The 15479-nt window shown below is 44.4% G+C and overlaps 1 protein-coding gene across 2 annotated transcripts in view; it reads left to right on the top strand.

Annotated features, from left to right (window-relative positions):
- The first annotated feature begins 4793 nt into the window (after positions 1-4793).
- The window catches only part of OSBPL2 (oxysterol binding protein like 2), a 72331-nt gene continuing 61645 nt past the window's right edge, over positions 4794-15479 (top strand). Inside the window, exon 1 of one of the 2 annotated variants that reach the window (XM_083744485.1) lies at positions 4794-5155. The gene's annotated coding sequence lies outside the window, so the exon portion shown is untranslated. The remainder of the gene's footprint in view (positions 5156-15479) is intronic. The other variant, XM_083744486.1, reaches the window with a different exon arrangement.

Raw genomic sequence — 15479 nt, 5'->3', positions numbered from 1 at the left:
TCTTGTGAAAAACAAGGGGAATCTAGGAAAGAGTAGATGTATGGAAGTGAGAGCTGGACCATAAATAAGGCTGATTGCTGAAGAATTGATGCTTTTGAATTATGGTGCTGGAGGAGACTCTTGAGAATCCCATGGACTGCAAGAAGATCAAACCTCTCCATTCTGAAGGAAATCAGCCCTGAGTGCTCACTGGAAGGACAGATCCTGAAGCTGAGGCTCCAATACTGTGGCCACCTCATGAGAAGAGAAGACTCCCTGGAAAAGACCCTGATGTTGGGAAAGATTGGGGGCACAAGGAGAAGGGGACAACAGAGGACGAGATGGTTGGACAGCGTTCTTGAAGCTATGAACATGAGTTTGACCCAACTGTGGGAGGCAGTGGAAGACAGGAGTGCCTGGCGTGCTCTGGTCCACGGGGTCACGAAGAGTCAGACACGACTAAACGACTAAACAACAAACAACAAGGAAAGAGTAACCCGGTTTATAAGATTCCCTGAAAGTAAGCCATTGATTTCAGTAGGGGCCACAAGGTTCAGAGTTTCTGAATACTGGTTGCAGTTGAAACTGCAGGTGGAGAGAGGGCTCTTCTGTTTGGGTCCTACTTGCAGGCTTGCCTCAGACAACTGGCTGGCCACAGTTAGAATGGGATGATGGGCTCGATGGGACATTGGCCTGATCCAGAAGGCTCTTCTTATGTTTTTATGCACACAAAAACTATGCGTGCATGTAGTGGAAGAGATTACAAATGGCAAAGGCCATGCAAATTAACACCATAGAGGAAAATGCACACTCCTGTTGTTAAGTTGTGGGTAAACATATCAGAGGACACAGTGATTCTTCAAACAGCTCTTGTTTATTTACAAGCCAGAACAGAACTGAACTGAAGGATTCAGCCAGCATGCTTATATAGAGCTCCAGTACAACGCAACTGTAACAACTTTCTGTAACTATCCAATCACTGAACGTCACTTTCAATCCCTTATTTGCATATGTGGACCTGAGTGAAAACTATCTACAGTATCACCTGTCTTGTGAGAAACAAGGCAAAACTATTGCATTTAGGATATAAGAACCTGTGTGAAACAGTATGGAAAAGCAACCACTTAAGGCAGCCTTTCCTCCTGACAATTAACTATTTTCTTTTTTAATTGATTTGAGCACATGGAATATAGGATATTCTCTACTTTAGAAATACCAAAGGCACAAAATGGCTTCAAAACTGAATTAAGTTGAAACCTCATCAGAAATCTGGAACTTCCATTTCCCCCCACCTTTTAAAAATATGCATTGGCATGCCTGTCCTGAGCATGCTTTCAGTGGATTTCAGCTTCCATTGCTAGAATGGATAGCTGTAATAGTTTCAGCCTGCAATGCAACTTACTTGCTACCTTTGAACCTAGGCTCTATGGAGAAGGGAGGCTTTTACATATATGTTTGATCACATTTGCTGCAGAAAGGAGGGAACCACCACGTCTGTGCAGTCATCCTTTCAGTCTCAACCCCCCACTACTTATTCTAGAGCAGCTTCTCTCAACCTTGGGTCTCCATATGTTGTTGGACTACAACTCCCATCATCCCTGGCCACTGGGGGTTGTAGACCAACATCTAGGAATCCAAATGGCTGTTCTAGACTATTTATTTTTCAATTTAGAGCATTTGGGTGGGCCAAATGCAGCCCTCATATTATTGCCCTCGAAACTCTTCCCAAGTTGCACCCCTCATTCGGTTTGCTTTGCACCCTGAATGTTTTTGCCTGGCTGGAATGCACCCTAAAATTGTGATGATGACTCTCAGTTGCCTGGATGCAGATTAGAGAAGGGTGCATGCAGAAATTTGCCTACTGAACAAAGAAGAAGAAGAAGAAGAAGAAGAAGAAGAAGAAGAAGAAGAAGAAGAAGAATAGTAGTAGTAGTAGTAGTTTGGATTTGATATCCTGCTTTATTACTACCCGAAGGAGTCTAAAAGCGGCTAACATTCTCCTTTCCCTTCCTCCCCCACAACAAACACTCTGTCACTCTGTGAGGTGAGTGGGGCTGAGAGACTTCAGAGAAGTGTGACTAGCCCAAGGTCACCCAGCAGCTGCACGTGGAGGAGTGGGGAAGCGAACCCGGTTCACCAGATTACGAGTCTACTGCTCTTAACCACTACACCACACAGGCACTGGCTCCACCCACTTTTCCTCTGGCCCCTCCCACCACTGGCATGTGGCTCTCGGAAGCTTCCCTGGAAAGGAACACGACCCTCAGGATAACAAAGGTCCCCCACCTCTGATTTAAAAATTTGTGTCAATGCATCTTCCTCTTAAGTTGCAAAAGCTCGTGCATCTCGTTACAGTTAATTGCCTGGCATAGAATGGACAGCCAAGCACTGTCAGCACATGCTTGTGGATTTAACATTGAATAATGAAGGCGTGAGGTGTCTTGTAATGAATCAACAAAATCCTCGAGATGTAAAGAGCTATGCCAGCAGAGAGTGTGAGTCATACAATGACTATGGCAAAGTGCTGTTGTGTTTTATATATATATACAAACACCTCTTCATAAGTTAATCAGCCTTTTAAAATGTGGGGTTTTTGGGGGGGTTATAAGGTTGTTGTTTTTATTTTGATTGTATATTTTGTGGTTTTATATTTTGATTTTGTTCTGCGAATCGCCCTGAGACCTCTGGGTATAGGGCAGTATATATGGTAAATTCAATAAATAATAATAATAATAATCACATGACAGCTACAGGCTGTGAGTCAGCATGCCTTGACTGTACGCAGGATCTGTATAGTTTTAGATTTATTTAATTTAATTTTTTAAAAAGAGTGAATTGTTTAGTATCTGCTTTGATAAGTATCATCAAGAACTGTGGTAGAATATGAAACTTAAATATATGGTAATAGATTAGACATCTGCGTATATCTAGAACAGTTTGCAACCCAACACTATAAATATTTACTCAGAAGGAAGTTCTACAGTGTTCAATGGGGTGGGGGTGGGGTTACTTGTTGCCTGGGACTGCTAACCTAGGCATACCTACCTACCATCAAGTAATAGCAAGGAAGAGCCTTTGAAAATGGTATGGCTCACCTCTGAGCATACATGCATAAGGCTAGGCTATGATTAGGTATATCTGTTCATCCAACTAGGCCAAACTCGTATTGTGAGCTCTGTAAGTAATGAAAACAAACAATGCAAGTCTACCTGTTGTATGAAGAGGTACTTTCTGCATTTACAGAGAGACCCACCCTCCTGATTATGTGTACTCAGAAATAAGCCCTACTGCTGCTGGTTTTGTTTTCAGGGTTGCAATATTAGACTTCTAAGATACGATAAAGGTTTGGCTGCAATCCTATGCACACTTAACCTGAGAGTAAGGAACTACTTCTGAGTAGACATGCACACAATTGTGCTGTTAAGACTGCAATTGCATGCATGCACAGTGCAATTCCAAATTGTGTCTCCTCAAAAGTAAGCCTATTGAATTCGGAGCATACTCCCAAGGAAGTAGGGTTAGCACTAGAATCTTGTCTGGGAGTGAGCCCTCCTCAACGGTGTTTACTTTTGAACATCCATACACAGGCTTAGATTGTGACCCTAACTCTGCTTGGGGAAGGGTAATAGAATCTGATTTGCACGCCCAAGGAAAAGGTCCCATCCCTGGCATCTCCAGGTAAGGCTGGGACTCTGCCAGTCAGTGTAGACAATACTGGGCTAGATGGACCAATGGTCCAGCTCATTTTTAGTTTCCTAGGTTAACTTACCTGGGTGTAAGTTCCATTGAAATCAACAGGGCTTACTACTGAGTAGCCAGAGTTAGGATTACAGCCATGCACTGTTAAGGCTGCAACCCTTTGCAAACTTGGGGGAGTTAATCAGAATAAAACAAGAGAGGGCTTTGCTTCCAAACACACATGCACAGCTGCTGCACCACCTTAAAACGGAAGAGATGAATAGGCTTTAATGCAATGCAAAAGAAGGAGGAAAAGGAGTGAACATAACCTAAGAACGTAAGAATAGGTTGCTGGATCAGGCCAGTGGCTGATCTAGTCCAGCATCCTGTTCTCACAGGGGCCTGTGGGAAACCAGTGAGCAGAACATGAGGGCAAGACCCCTCACCTTTTGGTTATATGAGCTCTTGCATTTTTATTTTTTTTGCAGCTGATTTTTATGTGGCAATGTTTATTTTGATACTGACGAGGGTGTTCTGCTTAGCTAAGCTTTACAGAACGTAGAAATTATCTCCTTTTTGTTTTGGTATTTACTGTTTATTTAAGATGTGTTGTAAACCGCTTAAGAGTTTTGCTTAACTACGAGCGGTATATAAGTGGTCGAAATAAATAATAAATAACAAAATGAGAGAGAGGAGGGTGGAGAGTAACTTTCCCCAGTCCACTTTCTCTATGCATGATTTCGAAAACTTCTACCATGCTGCGCCGCCTCCCCCCCCCCCCCGCCCCGCCAACGTTGCATCACGCCGATTTCCTTCGTAGGCGAGTCGCTCCATCCCCTTGACCCTTTCGACGGACTTCTCTGAACCTTTCCTGGCTATGCAAGCCAAGCACCCCACCCCACGCCGTGCAAAGACCCCTGTGCAACACATTAGGGATGTGCAACGCCGCAGGCTGACCAGCCCCTCCGCAGCGCTCAGGATGCTTCGCAAAGCATCCCTCTCTCGCCTTTCCCCCCTCCCTTATTTGCATGGCCACGCCCCGTACTGAGCACGCCATTGGCCGAAGCCCCCTTCGCCCCAGCAAGCGAGCGTGCTGCATGCGCGCGCGCCCTTGAGGCGGGCGTGTGTGTGTGTGTGTGTGTGTGTGCGCGCGCGCGCGCGCGTGGGAGAGACGATGCCTGTGTGTCTGCAGCGCCGCTCTCTCCCTCTCTCATTAGCATAGACCGCGGCCTATTGGTGGGCTTTCGGGAGGAGAGGGAGGCGGGGCGGGCTTAACGTCGTCACGGCCCTTTGGCGGGGCTCGATTGGAAGCTCCCCGGTTGCCTGTCAAAGAGGGTTGAGGGCGGGGTTGAGGGCGAGGGAGATAGCGAGGGAGAAGGGGGTGAAAACGACGACGACGACGACGACGAAGAAAAAGAGGGTCCCACTTCCGCCTTGGTGTCAACCGGGTCTCGTGAGGAAGCGAGCGAGCGCGCGCGCCGCGAGAGGCCGGTGCCAGGTAACCAACCGCCGAGGGCGCTTAACCGTCGCCGCCGCTGCCGCCGTCCATCTGGTCCCTCACCTCCCGACCCGGTTGGGCGCCTGGCACTGAGGGAAACAGCTGGAGCCCCACAGCGGGGCGGGTGGGCCCCAAAAAACAACCTTCTCCCGGCCCGCCTGAGGAGAGGGAGCCAGAAGAGCTACTTGTGAGGAGAGCGTCGAGGCTTTCCCCTTACAGGGCCACTCTGAGGGAAGAAGAGGCCCTTTCCTTTTCGGACCCGTCAGGCTCGTTTCGGAGAGGGAGGGAGGGGCGGTGAGGGGCCAGACCCGCGCCTTCCCTCCTCCAGGGAGGGCCGTGGCTCCGTGGCCGGGCAGGTGCCTCGCACCCAGTGGGGTGCCCCGGGCTCGGTCCCTAGCGCCTCAGTCCCCGGTAGGGCTCGGGGTGGGGTGGGGGACGACGAGATCCGGCCTCTTCGTGGACTCTACCGAGGGCCAGCGCTTGCCTGACTTGCTGCAAGGCAGCTTCCCTGTCGGGCTGCAGCTCAGCGGCAGAGCATCTGCTTTGCATGCAGGAGGACCCAGGTTCGGGGCCCAGCGCCTGCAGGTAAGGTGGCTGCTGCTGCTGCTGCCAGTCCGTGTGAGCAGGGATATAGGTGCTAGTTTCCTGGGTGCCTGAGCACACGCAAAATTCCCCATGTAGGGGCCAGCCGCCCCAAATGTCAGCAAGAATCAATAAAAATGCTTTAAAAACTGAGGTTATGCCCACCCACCCCCGGTAAAAGCCTGCCTGCCCACCCTAACAAAAATCCTGGCATGGCACCCACAGCCCTGGGCACCCATGGTCGTGGGGCCTAGCTGGCATTCCTGGGCTGGGCTAAGATGGGCCAGTGGTCTGTAAAGCAGTCTCTTATGCTCCTGTATGCCACTCCTAGGTTGAGATGTTATTTGGAGGGAGGAGGGGTTTTTTTGCCCCCTCATAAGACCCCTGTGTTGCTGAAGGGTTCAAACTCGCCCTTTACAGACACATATCCATTGACATTTCACCCCCCCCCCCGCATTCCCGCAAGTCCAAGCAAGATTTCTACATCAGATTTCCACTTCTCTGCTTTTGAGTTGGGTTGCCAACTTCCTTATTTGTGTGTGCGTTGCTGGGGTTCCTGCTCCTGTGCTCGGAACAGCACCTTGATCTGCAGACGTTTATTAGTACCTCCATAGATGCTGATCACTGCATATTGAAAAATTTCACCTGCTGATTTCTGCAGATAAAGTAGTTCTGGTCGCAAGACTGCTATGGGCCATAGGTGCCAACTCCCTGGGGCCATCATGAGAGGCTGGTTGTGTTTTTGAATTATTTTTTCAGCTCAGCTGATAATCCTGGTGCTGAGTGCATGATTTGGCCTTGTGGCAGTGATAAGGAATCTTTTTTAGATGGAGGGCTGCATTCTCATCTGGGCAGTCTGGGGTGGGGGGTGCACATATGCTCTGTCAGTGCCAGAGGGAAAAGTTGGTGAAGCGATGATTTTACATTTTACCTTTCTACAGTCAGTTTCTACACATGCACACATGCTCCTCTGTCCACTATCCAGGCAATCAAGAAACATGATAAAGAGTTCTAGGACAGATTCCAACCACACAAAAACAATGAAGCAGTTATGAAGTAGGACTGGTGGAGTGGTGTGGCCTGTTAGAGTTTTGACAACTGGATAGAGAGGCCTGCATGATAACAATCAGCCTCTGGGCCTCATGTTCCCCAACTGTGACTTAAAACCTCCTCAATGTTCTTGGTTTGCATTGCTCCATTTACGTTAGGACAATGTTTCTCAGATTTGGATCTTCAGCTGTTGTTGGACTACAACTCCCATCATCCCTGACCATTGGTGCTGCTAGGGATAATGGGAATTGTAGTCCAACAACTGCTGGGGTTTCAGGTTTGAGAACACTGCCTTAGGCAAAGGGAACCCAAAGGATCTTTTAAGTTTGTAGATGTGGTATCTCATCATAAGCCTGAATGCACCCTGCTATTCATCCCTCCTTTTGGGGATAGAGGAACCCCTTAATGAACATGTGGCTATATTTCTTTGATGGGTTTATACTCACTAGATTGAGGTGATGAACAGATTCTAATTGTCATCAAAACTGAAATTTCACCTCTTGAATTTGGACATTTAAGATGTGACATTTTTTCTTAGAGGAAGAATTGCACCTTTCCCAATGCAAGGAAGAAAGCAGAGAAAGGAGAATAGCAAATATTTCACATCATTTTGGCACTAAAGCCAAAAGTGTGTAGTTCATTACAGGTCAAGGAAGGGAACATCCCTGTCTGTAATTGTGGGACCTAATTTGCTACCAGTGCTGTGGGGATAGACCTCAACATTCATTTATTGGAAGTATATGTAGGCTGCCTTTTAGTGTATAACCCTCACAATGTGGCGTACAACAATGATAATGAGATATACAGTGGTACCTCGGGTTACATATGCTTCAGGTTACATATGCTTCAGGTTACAGACTCCACTAACCCAGAAATAGTACCTCAGGTTAAGAACTTTGCTTCAGGATGAGAACAGAAATCATGCTCCAGCGGCACGGCAGCAGCAGGAGGCCCCATTCGCTAAGAACAGTTTCAGGTTAAGAACAGACCTCCGGAATGAATTACCGTATTTTTTGCACCATAACACTCACTTTTTTCCTCCTACAAAGTAAGGGGAAATGTCTGTGCGTGTTAAGGAGGGAATGCCTACGGGTGGCATGCCTACGGATTTTCCTCCTCTAAAAACTACGTGCATGTTATGGTCGGGTGCGTGTTATAGAGCGAAAAATACGGTAAGTACTTAACCTGAGGTACCACTGTATTAGGATACATTTAACGTATAAAAAGCATAAGAAGGCAAAATTGTGAAGAAGCATGGAGCATCAAGAATCAATAGCATAAACACTGTTAAAGGCAGTCTGGAATACGAATTTTCTGGGCATGTGTTAAGGTTTGCACTAAATGTGTAGTAGTGCAATAGGAAGTGAGTTTCACAATTGCCTGGCCACCACCAAGAAAGCCCTATCTTTTGCACCCATCAACCAAACTGATTTTATTGGTGAGTAGGTTTGAATGAGTGAAGACTACTTTAAAAAAACAGCCCAAATCATTAAGGGTTTAATTGTCAGACAGTCTTGCCTGGAGGTAGGAGTCATTCCTGGGGTTAGGTTTGTTGCCCTTCTGTTTGTTGCTGACAACTTGCCTTGGCCTACTCCAGGGTGTAACTTGATGTATCAGTGACAACAGAAACCATTTCCTTCCTCTGAAGAGAACTGGGTGGAGAGACTTTTGCCTGGGGAATAGCCTATAGCACTGTAGGGGATAATAGACCTCTAGATTTGTTTATAACATCTGCTGCCCTGTCCCTTCGACTAATTCACTTTAGACTGGAGATACACTAAGATAATTAACTTCCTTGTACCTTGGGGTGTGGCAAGTCCCTTGTCCCTTCTAACTTGGAGACTGCCTCTGGCTCTAGTGAGACTATCTTGCATAGGAGCAGAAATGACCTCCTATTTGGATACTGTATCTTGTTCTTTATTGCATAGCTGACCATTCTTCCTGCAGTTTGTGAGACTATTTGGAACATGTCAATGTAGTTGCCATCTATATCTCTGGCATAATTGAGGATTTTAAACCAGTATACACCCATTGGCAGCAACGGATATGTTTACTTCTTGTAGAGATGGTGAAATAGGAAAATTATGCCTCCTGCTTCACCTCCAATGTGATTTGTAACTAAATATTTGAAAATGTGAAGATTTGAAAATATCAAATGGTGAGACTTGGTTTTGAGTCACCCGTTTAGGGATAGGTAAGGTGGTGAAAATCAAAGAGAGGGCTATTATCCTAAATGCACTTGATATTTCAGATTGGTTTTGTTCCATCTTAAAGTATAGAACAATTGCTTCGTCCCTAGTTTAGAGATTAGACTTTAACTTTATTATCTGGATCTTCTGTTCCCTGAAGATATGAAGGAGAGACCCGCATTTTAGATAAGACAGCAGGCTGCTTTCATGTGGTATGAAAGTAGAAACCCTAATATCTCACATGCTCCTTGTCTTGGAAGATACTCATCTTCCTAAATAGATGCTCATCTTCCTAAATGGAGAAAAGAGTATGTAAAGGAAGGGTTTTTATGGTGGATCCTACAAATGGGATAATTTACCCTGGAATTTAGAAGTGGGAGAAAAACCAACTGCTGTGATTTGTTGACCCTACTAAAATCCAGTCGGGTGAATGTTTAACACCTCTTACTGGAACGAATCCCTGCGACGGGTGAGCTCCTGCTGCTCAGTCCCAGCTCCTGTCAACTTAGCAGTTCGAAAGCACGTCAAAGTGCAAGTAGATAAATAGGTACCGCTCTGGCGGGAAGGTAAACAGCGTTTCCGTGCGCTGCTCTGGTTCTGCCAGAAGTGGCTTAGTCATGCTGGCCACATGACCCAGAAAAACTGTCTGTGGACAAACGTCAGCTCCCTCAGCCAGTAAAGCGAGATGAGTGCCACAACCCCAGAGTCGTTCGCGACTGGACTTAACTGTCAGGGGTCCTTTACCTTTACTGGAACTATATGGACCACCTCTGTTGCAAAGTATGAACACAAGCAATGATAATCTTTGTAGTTATGCAGTAAAGGGAAGTGTGAATAGACTCCATAGATTGTGTTAATGGCTATTATGCACCCCTATTTCTACTGCTTTAGGGTGCCACCCTAGATCCGCTGGGTTGAGTGAGTTAGGATGTGTCGAATCTCTAGTTTAGCCAGCAGATACCTAGTTCAGCTGGTATAAGTCCCCAACCCTGGCTAAGTTGGCTGAGCTGAGACTGGCATAATTTACACTGGCGTAAACTTTGCAAAATGGGTGTTGTGTGGGAGACTGGGCTGAGGGAACTTGTGCTGGTTCCTGACTTGGCTCATCTCAGTCATGTGACCTACCAGCCCATGGAACTTGAACTGGCAAAAAGTGTGGCATAGGTAAAACTGTATTTTAAAGGCTTGTTTTTCCTCTGTCAGGACTAGATTGGCTCTGCCGGCAGTAGCCCTGCTCCTGAACAACGTATGGATCTGGTGTACTTTACACTGGCTTAATTTAAGGCTGTGTGAATTACGTTGGCTTCCCATAATTAGAATTGCTCCCTTAGCCATATAGAAGCCATCAAAATTGCATCTGTGGGACAACAGGTGTTTGTATAACAGATGCAAGACTTCCATTATTGTGTATTGCATGACCATGTGAAAGATAAGGTATCCCTGGACAGTGTTGAATTAGAGCCTGGGTTCAAATCCTAGATTAGCTGTTGTTTCACATGAGTGGTTCTATGCAAGTTGCCCTCCTAGCCACATCAATGTCATGAACATAATAACATTTAATTTACAGTGGCCTGCTGAATGAGCCATGGGCTCATCAGCTCCTTGTTCTGGTCTCCTCTAGTGCAGCTATGAGGATGAGGCTGGAAACTTGTGGTTCTGTTTTCAGTTAACCACAGTGTAGTATAACATCCAAACTTAAATGTGCTTAATCCTAACTTTGATTTATTGAAACAAGCTAGCTTCATAAACCACATAAACCCTGGTTTCAGTTGTGGAAGAATATTCCTATGCTATGAATGGTCCATGTCACCATTAAGAAAAAGAAGTAGGAATAGGCCAATGTATACGTGGATGGTCCCTGGATAAAGTGACTTTTCTTTTTTAAGTTCTCAAAGTTCTTAACTAGCTCAAGGTTGTCATCTGAAGTATCCAGATGCTTAACTGATAATCAATCACAGTCAGTCCATCATTTGAAAAAGAAGAGTTTAGAGCTGGCTTGCCCCAAAATGGGAACTGGACATTCCATTTTGGTGACTATAACCATTGTTTAAGGAGAGATTTGGCACCTAGCTTACATATCTGAATTTCTGACACTGGTTATGCTGCAGGAGAAGTGGGAAGTGGAGAACAAGCGACCCCAAGACTCATTTGCATAACACTAAAATTTAAACCATAGCCCACATAAAATTTAAACCATTATTATTATTATTATTATTATTATTATTATTATTATTATTCCTTTCATTTCAAGAATAATGCAGTCAGTGTGTTTGTGACTATGAATGAGGTTTACAGTTAAAACTATTCTGTACAGTTGAAAGGGTTAGATACGGAGATGACGTGAGATATTTTATGTTGACAAGCAACACCTTGGATTTTGCAGTGCAGTCTCAATTGCAAAACTCTGTTGTTTTAGACAGCAGTTAGGCATTCTGAATTCTGTTGAAAGTTAATATGTCCAAAGTATATAGGATGTCTGTGGAGCCAATATGAATACTCTTATGATGGGCTTCCTGGGCAATGCAGAATGTATGTATACTGTAGCTTGCTTTGATGTATTATCTGAAGCTTGGCATATGCTGAGAAGCAGCAATTGTGCAAATAATGTGTTAGATTTAGTTATTGCTGCCAAATCCCAGACTTCCCAAAGTGCTTGATACTGATGTATGGCGGGGGTCGGCAACCTAAGGCCCATGGGCCACAAGCGGCCCATGGGGGTTGTTTAACCAGCCCACGAACCCCCGCCACCTGCTTGGGGACACCTGCCGCCCGCTCAGTTGGCTCCCGTGCGCTGTGCTAAACCAGCACGGAGCAGAGCGGGGACTGCTTTCTGCAATGCTGGCTGGCTTCCCATTGGCTGCAGCAAGCTCCTGCAGCCAATGGGAAACTGTGTGCCTCCTCCACACCAGAAGGAGCATCGGAAATAGTGTTTGCGCACACACACACGCGCACACACACTCTGGCCCACCATGGCGTCTGCGGGACCGTGCACCGGCCCAAGTCACAAAAACTTTGCTGACCCCTGATGTATGGATATTGTTGCAACTGAGAACGTCTTATCTTCTGCAGTGTGAACCCTTCCCGCCTCAGAGGCGTAGGGGCGAAACTGAAGAACCTGGTATATCTTTTGGGAAGGTCACTGTGTAATATAACAGATCTATGCAATATTATTTATTTGTAAATTTCTGTACTCTTCCTCCTCAACCCCAAATTAATAAATCAGTAAAATATTACATCAAGGACCATATATGCAAAGAATAGAAGGTAATTGGTATGCATAACTAAAATCAGGAGGAATGAAAAGTAAGGACACTTGAGCAGTTAAATCCTTATGGAAGGATTTCTGCATAATCTGTGCTGGGGGCGGGCGGGCAAATTGCTTGAAAAGCTCATCAAGTTTTATATCTGTATAAACCTCACTTCAGAGAGGCTTTTTCTGGTATCTCCATCATTCTGCCTATTTCTTATTGATGGGGCTAGTTTTACTTGCCTGCTTCTCTTGGGCGATCTGTATACTTAGCCGAGCCTGAGTTTAAGGATGTGCAACCATATATATATTAAGCAGAAGAGCTACTGTGGAAGTGTACTCACCATGTTTCATTCATATGTATGATTTTTCCAGCACTGAACTGCATATTTGGGCAGAGGTGGGTTGTATTCATTTTTTCAAGAAGATGGCTTTAGTGGTCTTTTCTTGAAAATTTTGAATTGAAAAATGAAAACTAGACTAATTTCTTAGGGAAATAATAGATTCATAGAATTGTAGAGTCTCTTCCAACCCCTTGAAATGCAGGAACCGTAACTGAAAATCTCTCATAGCTGGCCATCCAATGTCTATTTAAAAAACACCAATAACAGAGAGTCCACCATGTTCTAAGGTAGTCTGTTCCTCTGTCAAACAGCTCTTGTCATCAGAAAGTTCCAGTTTACATTGGAAAACTACCTGCTTTCCCATGTTAACATGTTTGTTTTATTTGTATTTAGAAAACAACATTGAAAGTATTCCCTGTTTTTATTTTGGTCCCAATACAACACAAGTGTTTGACTTAAAATACAGTATTTGAAGGGGAAATTAAAACATACTTAATGTGGTTAAATGTTATATTGTGTAGACATTCTTATTCAAATACTTAAAAAAAGTAAAAGACAATAGCATGTATTTACCTTGTGTTGTTTAAATTTAAATGGGGGGGGGGAGGATTAGTGATTGCTATTGACCTCCCATTTTTATTTTTCTCATTCCAATTTACAAAACAGTGCTATACATTTATTCTCTCACATACTTAGTAGGGATAATCAGATGAAAATCATTTAATACAACTTACTGCCAACCTAACCTAATATTGTATTTATAATTGGTATCCATTCATTCTTCCTAATGAACTTATAAAATGCCTATTTTTCCACCCCACATCATAGCATGGCTTAGATTACAAGCCTTAGAACTATAGTACTGGGTCCTTAGGAGTGCACATATTTATGCTACTACAAGTGCCTCTCTGACTTCTCTGGATTACATGCCTTCTAAAAAATTCTCTTTCTTTCCTTTCACCCACAATCCTAACCTACTTGAGATTGTCTCAAGTACGGTAGGTTAGGAAAAAAGGGTTATTTCAATGCAACAGAAGGTTAGTTGATCACAGTGATGGAACTGGTGTGTATCTTGAACCCCTATATATGTTTTATACTCTTAGCGCTTCCTATAATGCAGAGAGGCAAGATTATGAAAAGTATAAAAGGAGTGGGGTGTGTGTCTTTTGGTATGTGCCACATGCTTGTAATTTGCCACCAAATGTAGTAGTGAATATACCTTAATATTGCTGTTCAGTGTCTTCTACTGATATTGTCATGCATTGGCTCATTTGCACTTTTTTCATTGGTCCTGCTTACACTAAAACCTCCTGATATTTGTTTCAGGGTTGCTGCTTGTATGCAACTGTAATTTATCTTTCTTATCTTTGCAAGGGCATCAGCACATCTGCGCTGTAAGGTTGTTTTCAAGGGCTTGTTTTGTGACGTTTCATGCTGATGCCAGTTAGTTAGGATTAATGTTAGGTTGGGGTATGCAATCATATCCAACTAACTTTTACTCAGAGTAGGCACACTGAAGTTAGTTGACCTAAGTTAGCCATGGCTGCTAATTTTAATGGGTCTACTCTGAATAAAAGTTGAATGCAATCCTTGTTTCATTTTGGAATGGGAAGTAAAGGTAAAGGGACCCCTGACTGTTAGGTCCAGTCGCAAACGACTCTGGGGTTGCGGCGCTCATCTCGCTTTATTGGCAGAGGGAGCTGGTGTACAGCTTCTGGGTCATGTGGCCAGCATGACTAAGCTGCTTCTGGCGAACCAGAGCAGCGCACGGAAACACCGTTTACCTTCCTGCTGGAGCGGTACTTATTTATCTATTTGCACTTTGATATGCTTTCAAACTGCTAGGTTGGCAGGAGCTGGGACCGAACAATGGGAGCTCACCCCGTCACGGGGATTTGAACCGCTGACCTTCTGATAAGCAAGTCCTAGGCTCTGTGGTTTAAACAACAGCACCACCCACGTCCCTGGAATGGGAAGTAGCCCTGACCAAATACTAGACTTAGAAAAATACCTGATGTGTTGTTCCTGGGGCACATGGAGTAGCTCAAGGTTGTAATCTGAACTAACCAGGTGTTTAACTGATAATCAGCCACAGTCACCCTAGCCTATCTGAGTTTCTAACAGTGATTGTTCCTAAGTTTAATGGGTGTTAATCTGTTTCCTAGTAGGTTTTCCAGTTCCCTGGAAATGCCCTGGAGATTTTCCTAAGTCTGAACTCTAGATCGATTGTTGATAAATGGATGTGCCTGTATGATTTGATTCCATTAAGACCTAGGCAGAGAGGAAGGCACCTGCATATTCCAGGGCTCTTACGTCTTATGCCTTCATAATCTATATTACTGGAGGGATTTCTTACCCTGGGTATCTAAAAGTCAGCCTATCATACATTCATAGACAAAATTGAGTTCTTTTTGCATCGAGCTGCTAGAGACATGTTTAAAATGAAAGAGAAACATGGTTCCCTGACAACACTGCCCTGAGTTCCTTTGGGAAAGGGCACGGTACTGATATGATAAATAACAGATATTGGGTTGTATTCTGTGCTAGTCCTGCTCAAGTGTTAGACCCATGGAAGTTAATGAACATGTCTAACTTAGGTTCTTTAATTTTACCTGGTCTACTCTGTGTAGAACTTAGTTAAATATAACCCAACATACTGAACCTACACTTTGTTTGAAGGAAAGACTTTGACACAAATACTTATTTGTAGTGGTGTTTCTATCATTATACAGTTTAATAAACCTGGCTCTTTCATAATTGATATAAAATCAGCCAGATATGTAAGCTAGTGTTGTTGTCTGATATAGCATTTGCCTTTTCCACTGTGTGCAAAACACTCAGTGCAGAGTTACTCCATCTCTGACCTAGAATGTTTCCCTCTCTAGTACTTCCTTGGTGGTTATATGATTGGG

Source organism: Podarcis gaigeae (genome assembly GCF_964106915.1).
Source record: "Podarcis gaigeae genome assembly, chromosome: 6".
NCBI classification, from domain to species: domain Eukaryota; kingdom Metazoa; phylum Chordata; class Lepidosauria; order Squamata; family Lacertidae; genus Podarcis; species Podarcis gaigeae.
The sequence above is the reverse complement of the archived record's forward strand: the minus strand, read 5'-3'. Positions and strand labels throughout refer to the sequence as shown.